Raw genomic sequence first — 9718 nt, forward strand, 5'->3', positions numbered from 1 at the left:
ATACATGTTATAAAGAATTGGTCTAAACTGTATTTCCATAAATTCTTGTTGAATATAGGAAGTCCTTCCCTCTTCTCAGTAGTTTATGACAATTTTCTACTACTCATTCTGATTAATAATTTTGTATATCGTTTATTTTATTGTGATGCAATGCAGTTAGGTCCCCAGGTGCTGGTAAGATATGTGGAGCTTCTTGTTCTCGTACTAGAGGGCTTTAGACACGATTGATTTTGCTTCTCCTGTCTTGCCACTCTTCTGTATGGCAGTTTCTTAGCACCCTTTTTGCTACCACTTATCTCGTTGTACCCTTCTAACAAATATAGAAGCTGATTAAAGAATTAGTTTTTCATCTAATGAGATAATGCTTATAAAATGGTTTAAAAGATCATTATCAGGATGAGTTGTCATCCTAATTTTTCACACAATTCTATATTTAGATTTTCCTAAGGACATCTTCAGTATGGAATAAAGTACATGGGTTACGTGACAACTATTTTCACAGGTATACTTTCCATTTGTATGCCATTGTTTTGAAATGGTTGAAGTTGTTAGAAGTCTCATAGCCTGATAAATGGCATGTTGTAGACTTTTCAAACATAATATGTTCATTAGAATTTGATCAACCTGGGCACTTCTAACCCATCTATACCTCATTTTCATGTGGTGCAGTTCTTATCTATGTCACTCCATAAAACCACTATGCAGTACTCTCCAATATACTTGAGACTGAAGAATAGTCCTTTTTCTCATTATTTTATGGACAACAGTGCAACACTTGTTCTGTCTGTCTGCTTTCTCTCTGCATGATCAGCTTATCCCCTTTTCCTGGCATATATATCTTTGATGATTATGCCACTTTTTAAAATAAAAATAATTATTGGCAATATGCTACATTCTACTTAAGATGATCCTGGGTCCTTCCATTTTACTTTTTGTGTCATGTGAAATTATGACTGTGATAAAAAGAAAATTGTGTTCAATTAGTTGAAGCCATGTATCATCAATGGAAGAATATTAATGTGAAAGGATGGACTTTGGGGTCAATGAGTAGCTTGGGACCATTGTAAACACTGAATAGTTAAATATGCTCCAGCTCAGTCTTGTCCTATTCAGAATCACAGAATTTGAGTTCAGTGGAGGTCACCTTGTCTCTTCCAGAGCATCACTGACAGGAGGTCTTCCATCCTCTACTTGAAGAACTGCAGTGATGGGGAACCCCCTATGACATGTCCTTTGAACAACTCTAATTGTTGAAGTTTTCCCTTTCATCAAGTTAAAATGTGCCTCTCTATGACTTCCTTCCATTGTTCTTAATTCTTCCTTCTGGGCTAAAGGAACACAGATCATCCCTCGTTCAAGTGATAGCCTTTCAGATACTTAGAAAATAGCTATCAAATTCCCCTCCTTCCCTCCTCCCCCTCACCCCTTGGACAATCTTGTCTTTTTTGCACTAACCATTGCCAATTTCTTCAACTTATCCTCACAGTCCTTGACCTCTTTGGCACCTCAGTTTCCCCATCTTCAAGATAAAGGCACAGTTGGACTAGATGACCTCTAAGGGCCTTCCCTTCTTAACATCACTGATAACCAGGATGGTGTGGTTACTGATCTAGAGCTAGATGTCCTGGAGAATGAAGTCAAGTGGGCCTTAGGAAGCATTACTAACAGTAAAGCTAGTGGAAGTGAAGGAATTCTAGCTGAGCTATTTAAAATCCTAAAAGATGATGCTGTTAAAGTGTTGTACTCAATATGCAGCAAATTTGAAAAACTCAACAGTGGCCACTGGATTGGAAAAGATCAGTTTACGTCTAAAGAAGGGCCATGCCAAGGAGTGTTCAAATTACCAAAAAACAAAAAAAACTGCAAGCTAGACTTCAGCAATATGTGAACCAAGAATTACCGAAAGAGCCGGCTGGTTTTCAAAGAGGCAGAGGAACTAGAGACCAAATTGCCAACTGGATTATGGAAAAAGCAAGGGAGTTCCAGAAAAAACAAAAACAAACAAAAAGAAACATCTATTTCTGCTTCATTGACTACACAAGTCCTCAAAGAAATCATCTTGTAGCAGAATACCACATCATCTTATTTCTTGAGGAACATGTATGCAGGCCAAGAAGCAACAATTAGAACCAAACATGGAACAACTCATTGGTTTAAGATTGGAAAAGGAGTACAACAAAGGATATATATTACCTTATTTATTTAACATATACAGAGTATATCATATGAAATGCCAGGTTGGATAAACCAAAAGCTGAAATTAAGGTTGCTAGGAGAAATATCGATCTCAGATATGCAGATGATACTACTCTGATGGCAGAAAATGAAGAGGGTGAAATTAAAATTGATGAGGGTGAAAGAGGAGAATGTCAAAGCTGGCTTGAAGCTTAATATTTTCTTGGCAATTGGCCCTATCACTTCCTGGCAAATGGAGAAGAAAAGGAATTAGTGTCAGATTTTATATTCTTGGGCTCAAAGATCACAGCAGACAGCACCTGCAGCCATAAAATTGAAAGATGCTTGCTCCTTGGAAGAACAGCTTTGGCAAATACAGCATACTAAAAAGCAGAGACATCATCTTGCTGACAAATGTCTGAATTGTCAAAGCTGTGGTTTTTCCTGTAGCAATGTATGTCTGTGAGAGTTGGGACTATAAGGAGAGCTGAGTGTCACAGAATTGGCACTTTTGAATTGTGGTGCTGGAGAAGACTTTTGAGAGTATCTTTGGACATCAAGGAGATCAAGTCAATCAATATTAAAGAAATTAATTCAGGATATTTTCACTGGAAGGTGAAACACTGAAGCTGAAGCTTAAATACTTTGGCCACATAATGAGAAGACAAGATTCATTGGAAAAGACCCTGATGCTGGAAAAGATTGAAGGCAAAAGGAGAAGGGGACAGCAGAGGATGAGATGGATAGATAATGTCATGGACACAATGAAAATGAACTTGGGACAGACTTTGACAGATGAGGGAGGATAGAGGGGTCTGGAGTGCTTTTGTCTGTGAGGTCACAAAGAGTTGGACATGACCAAATGACTAAATGACAAAAAAGGTCTTTCCAAATGCTGTTGAGAAGAACTCATGGCGTCGTAAGACAGAAGAGCTGGCGTTTTGGAAGGAATAACAGGATTCAAGTCCTGCCCTTTATGAGTACAGGTTTATGGCCCTGGGCAAGTCACATCCTTACAGTGCTCTAAGCTACTCTCTAAGACTCTTAAGTTGTAGGGAAGGTACCAATCTATATTTTTTAAGGGAGTTTCTTGTAACAATGAAATCATAGATCTTTCCCTAATTTTGCGAGGCAGTACAGTTCATACATAATAGTTGGAAAAACCCTCAGAGATCATCTAGTCTAGCCTGGAAACAGAGCAAGAATTGTCTTGGCAACATATAAGTGGTCATGCAGGCCCTCCTTAAAAAAGATCCAATGAGAGGGAGCATGCCATGCCTTGAGCTGGCTGATTTTCCTTTTGGACAGCTTTAATAAGGGTTTTTCCTCCCTCCTGATAGAGAAGGACAAATTGAGGGATTTGGTTTTTGGACATGCCCATTTAGGCATTTAGTTTTGATGTGCATGTTTGTAACTATATGGGGGGAGAGAGAGTAAGGGAGTTTGCATATGGTCTCCATGGTCTGATTATCAGATCAAGAATTGAGAACTCATTCTGATCTTGCTCTTTTTTTATGCCCTTGAGATGTTTTATTACATGGATGAAAAAAGTTGCAGTGTGACCTCTGCACCTACTTTAAGAGTTTTTTGAGTCCTGAATAAGAATGCTTGAGTAGAATGTTAACACTTTTTTTTTAAAAAATCCAATAAATGTTTAAAATCAACTTTAAAAATAAAAAAATTCCTTTAAAATAAACATATCTGCAATTTCCGCTTACTGGTTTTATAGTTGCCCTTGGGGGACTAAGCAGAATAAGTCTAAACCATTTCCCTAAGAGAGTCCTTCAAATACATTTATATTCTCATTAAGTCTTCTTAGGTGTACTTTAGTTCTTTTGACCAATCCCACTCTTCTGGATGCTTTCTCTAGTTTATATGCTTCCTAAAATATGTAGTCAGGACCTGAATGCACTATTCAATATGCATTCTAATCAAAGTGCATATTAATATCACTTCCTTCATTCTGGACACCATGTCTCAATACAGTCTTTGGTCAACATTACCCTACTCCATGATATGAATTTGAAATTGTATATTGCAAATGAATTTGCATTCTAAACTAATGTTACTCTCTGCTGACGTTCCTCTTCATATGGCAAGGAGAACTAGTGTGGTAGGTATAATTTTTAAATTAGAAATATATTTTCTCTTCTTCCTATCTCCCTTCCCCATTGTGGAAAAACAATGAATAAAACCATTTTAACAAATATACATGGTCAAGGAAAACAAATTCTCATGTTGGTTATGTACAAAAAAAATGTGTTCTAACTTTATTCTTGAAGTGATTATTTACAAGCAAAAGGCCTTTGAGTAATTTGTATAAGCTTTTGGTCACTTTCATTTTTAAAATCTGTACCATATTTTCCAACTTTTAAAAAAAAAATCTTCCCCTCATGCCCATTTTAACTGAATGAAAAAATAATTCATAAAGCGGTTGCTGTATGTCAGAAGCTAAGTGCTGGGAATGTTAGTACAAGCAAGCAAAAAAAAAAAAGCATTCAAGTTTTCTTTCTGATAGGAGTAGACAACTTTGCTTTGAAATTAACCAGTGTTCAAGTCTCTGTATTGACTTGTGGAAGATTCTGCAAAGTTCTTCATAGAATTTCTCTGTTTCATCTTCTGCAACAAAACTGCAGTTATCTTATTTGTGATCTTTTTGCTTAAGTTCATTATGATCACATTAAGAAGAAATAACCAGTTTCTTTTTGCCTTGGAGCGTAAAATGAAACTAAATCTGTTGTTTTTATTTTTTTCTAAGGAGAGCCCAATCAATCAATAAGCATTTGTTAGGCACTGCAAAGTGTTGGAGATAAAAAAAAAAAAAAAGAGGCAAAAGACAGTGCCTGCCCTCAAAGAGTTTAAATTCATTAATTTAACATCAAATTCATGTCTTTTGATTTAATCTATAGCAAGACTGTCGATAAGGAACTGTTCAGTTCCTTCAGTAGTGCGTCCTTTTATTAGTCTTTGGACTAACATTTATAGTACCTTTCCCTTATTGTACAAGTGTTGGCAAGAGATAGAAGATAGATAAGACAAGACAGAAAGGCAAGGAACAGTGATAAACTCTGCCAACACTTGTGTTTTGCTCTCTTTAGGAACCCAGGCTCACTTCCAGATCACTATGAAGCATTAGAATTGAATGTTATATGGGGAGCGTGACAGTTGTTAGTGTTGAGGGGACACGTTAGTGAATCCCACAAAATAGTGAGGTTTCCAAGCCTTGTAACTGAAAGGCTTATTGGCAGAAGGCAAGTGAGAATGAACTATCCCAGCCTCCAAAAGTCTGTTGAAATTCTGAGGTCTTAAATACTCAATACTTAAATATCCCCCAAATAGGATAGTGATGGAGAACATTTAATAATAGGTCTTGGTGTGAAAGAAGTTTGGTACTCTTAGTTCAGAGTCTGAGACAGCCTGGGGTAGTATGTAGTACAAGGGAAAGAATCCTGATGCCAGAGTCTGAAGACCTGGATTCAAATCTCACCTCTCATGCTTTTTCTTCCCATATGATCTTGGGCAAGTCATTTAACTTCCTTGTGCCTCCCTTGTCTAAAATGAGGTGGGGTTGGACTAGTTGGCTTCTGAGGTAACTTCTAGTCTCTAGGTCTATTATCCTTTAAGTTTGCACTTAGAATCAAAGCATTTCCCAAGACAATTCTGAAAGACTCATGATGCAAAATACTTTTCACCTCTAGAGAGAGAACTGAACTCTGAGTGCAGATTGAAGTATACTTTTTTCACTTTTTAAATTTTTCTTGGTTTTTATTTTTGTTGCAACATGGCTAATATGGAAATTTGTTTTGCATGATTTAACATATATAACGATATCATTGCCTTCTCAATGGGTAAGGAGGGAGAGATGGAAAGGAGGGTAAGAATTTGGAACTAAAAACAATGTTAAGAATAAATAATAATTTGTTGGGGTTTTTTAAAAAATAGAATTATAGCATCTCAGAGTTGGAAAGAGCCTCAATCATCTTCTTGAGGGTAGGGGCTTGGTAGTACGTGGTTGTAGTAAGCTAAATTAATAAATGTTTGTTAATTGACTGGATGTAGAATTAGAACATTTATTCATTTACCAGAGTTTAACTAATAAGGGGGATGTGTAGAATCTGATTTCTGATCCTAGATGCTATAGAGCTCGTTGGGCCCAGATAGATGTTTATCTGTGAAGTTATAATTGGGGAAATAGGGGGGAAACCTCTGGTTCAGTGGGGAATTCTTAAAAAAAAAACAAAACAACAATTACAGCTATATAGGTATTTGTTGTTGTTCAGTGGTATCTGACTCTTCATGACCCCAGTTGAGATTTTCTTGGCAAGGATACTAGAGCAGTTTGCCATTTCCTTCTCCAGCTCATTTTACAGATAAGGTAACTGAGGCAAACTAGGTTAAGTGATTTGTCCAGGTCACACAGCTGGTAAGTGTGTGAGGCCAGATTTGAACTCAGGAAGATGAGTCTTTGTGACTCCAGGCCTGGCATTCTATCCTGGCCACATAGCTGCCCCATATCTAGGTATACAGGATAGTAACCAATTAATAGGGACGTTAATAGGGATTTCTGCCTCTAAATTGATAAGCCAGTGCCAAGAGGGCAGCCTGGGTTCATTCTCTCAAGTGAAGTTCCTAGGTCTATAAGGAGGTTCTTGTAACTTTCCCTCAAAGGGAATGCAATTCATATGAATGCAAATTCAGGTTCTGTAGAGGAGAGGGAATAAATATCCAATCTGAGAATCCTAATAGGAGGAAAGAAAATTACTATTTAATAAAGCTATGTATCAATAAACAAACGTATGTGTGCATGCTCTTATTTTCTAAACAAACTATTGGTTCAATTATATTCTTCTAAGTGAGGTTAGGTGACATTTGTAGCTAGGAAATTCTAAGAAGCAAATGTATCCTTGTACACATAATGGAAAAAGGCAGAGAAACCACGAGACAGACACTATGAAATTAATGGTGACAGTCATAGTTTAACAGGTCCTGCTACACATGGATTTCTAGCTAGATAATTGGCTGTTTTAAGCCATTCTTCAGCATCAATCCTAAAATGTCATGCCTGGAACAGAATGCATCACTCTAAATTTGATCCAACTAGTACATCCAATATAGGGCTGCTGTCTCTTTAAAACTGGACACCATGCCTTAATGCTGCCTAATGTTTCAATACCTATTTTGACTGCCATATACTATTGACTCATTGAGTTTTCATTCCATTAAAATCTGCATGTCTTTTTCATGTGAATTATTTAGCCTTGACTCTCCTATCCAGTAGTTAGAGAATTAATTTAAAAATTAGTAATGTTCAAGAAGGATGCTCTCAGAAAAACCTGGACTTACATAAACTGATGCGAAGTGAAGTGAGCAGAACCAGGAGAACATTATATATAGCAACATCAATATTGTATGATGATCAACTGTGAATGACTTAGCTATGCTCAACAATACAATGATCCAAGATAATTCCAAAGGACATAGGATGAAAAATGCTGTCCATCTCCAGGGAAAGAACTGATGGAGCCTGAATGCAGATCGAAGCATACATTTTTTTTAAACTTTATTTTTCTGATGGTTTTTTTTGTCTGTGTTTTCTTTCACAACATGAATAATATGGAAATATGGCTGCACATGTATAACCTATATCAAATTACTTGCCTTCTCAATGAGGGGGAAAAGGAAGGAGGGAGAGAATTTGGAAGTCAACATTTAAAAACATGAATGTTAAAAATTGTTTTTCATGTAATTGGGGGAAATATTAAATAAACTTAAAATGTAGTCATATTTATACATGTCCTTATTAAGATTTATCATATTAAGTTAAATCCATTGTTTGAGGCTGTCCAGATGTTGGATATTAACTATTTTAGCTAACTGCCTTAGCCCTCTTAGTTTCAGGTCATTCGCTCTTATTCCCAGTGCTGTGGGGTATCTCCCAAGCCTGTGGGGAAAGACAAAGGTGGGACGATATTGTGGAGTTGTGGAATGGATAGGTGGAAAAAGAAGGATCCAGAAATACCATCTTTTTCAGCCCTGTCATAAGTGGGGTTCCTTAGGGGGTGGGAGGAAGGAATGCATTTTGAAGTAGGAAGAACTGAGAAGACTTACCTTTCCAAAGCAGTATATTTCTTCTTGTAACACAACTTGATCTGAATGGGATTGTGAGTTCACAGTATCATAGATTTAGATGTGGAAAAGGCCTTCAAAGACCATCAAATTCAATTCCCTTATTTTATAGAAGGGGAAACAGAAGCAGGTTAAGTGCTTTTCACAGGGTCAGACTAAGTAAGTATTAGAGGTAGGATTTTAATTCAGATCTTCTTGACCCCAAGTCCAGCTTTCTAACTTCTATGGCATCTGGTTATCTATCTGTGTACAAATTATTCTACCTCAACAGAATGTAAACTCCATGAAGGCAAGGATTGTTTTATTTTTGTCTTCTTTCTCAAAAATGTCTATCTAACAAAGGGCCTTGCATATTGTAGGCAATTAATATGTCTTTGTCATGTGAATAAAGAATGCTGTAAGAGGAATTTTTGCTTGGGGTAGTAATTGGACCTGACCTTCTGATCTATGATTTTATGATTCTCAAGGTCTTTTGGGGTGGGGTTGCGTAAAGGATTGTATGTGCATAGAGTGTCTCTGACATTTGGTCCAAGAATGTTGAAGGACCTAAATTAGTGGATAGTTCATTGCATTGGTTCCTAAACATATCAGGTTTGAGGGCCAGTAGACTGGGGAACTCTGTTGGCAAAACAGAATTATAATCATGGCATTTTAATGTTTGTTTTAGCACATGGAATTTGCCTTCTTGTTTTCATAAGCAGTTCTAGCCAGAAATCCTTCTGAAAGGAGCCCTGGAATTTGCCCTCTCTTGTCATTAGTGCATAATGTAACAACAAAGATCGAGGGACTTCAGTCTCCTAGAGCCATTTTCGCTGTGTCAGGCAGCAGATGGGCAAGGTGTTCTGAATTTCATATCTGCAGATGGCCATTTTACAGCATCCCTATTTTGAAGAGCTGGGTATGATCCAGCCTGCTCCAAGGAAGTAATTTGGCCCTACAAGGAAGGTCATCCTCTGATCTCTAAACAAAGTGAAAAAGTCAAAGTGGTCAGTATGACAAAGGAAGATGATCAGATACCATGTCCCCTGAGATCCTTGCCCAGCTTGGTTGGGGTGCAGGGGAAAGGTCTGGATGGCTTGGGTGGCTATTTGGAATTCCAGTGGTGGCAAAAAAACAAACAAACAATCCATCCCTCTAGGCCAAATTCTTAACCTAGGATCCATGCATTGATTTTAGTGGGTCGGTGAACTTGGATGGGAAAAAGAAATTAGTCTTTATTTCAATATGATTGGTTTCCTTTGTAATCCTATTTTATTTTATGCATGTAAAATACTATTCTGAGAAGGGATCCATAGACTTCATCAGATTACTAAAGGAGTCCATGAAACAAACATACAAACAAAAAGGTTGAGAACTCCTATCCTGCCCTATATCCCCCCAACAATACAATGATCCAAGATAATTCCAAAGGACTTAT

This window comes from Vombatus ursinus, unplaced genomic scaffold (assembly GCF_900497805.2).
Source record: "Vombatus ursinus unplaced genomic scaffold, bare-nosed wombat genome assembly UNPS02014772.1, whole genome shotgun sequence".
In the NCBI taxonomy this organism is placed as follows: Eukaryota; Metazoa; Chordata; class Mammalia; order Diprotodontia; family Vombatidae; genus Vombatus; species Vombatus ursinus.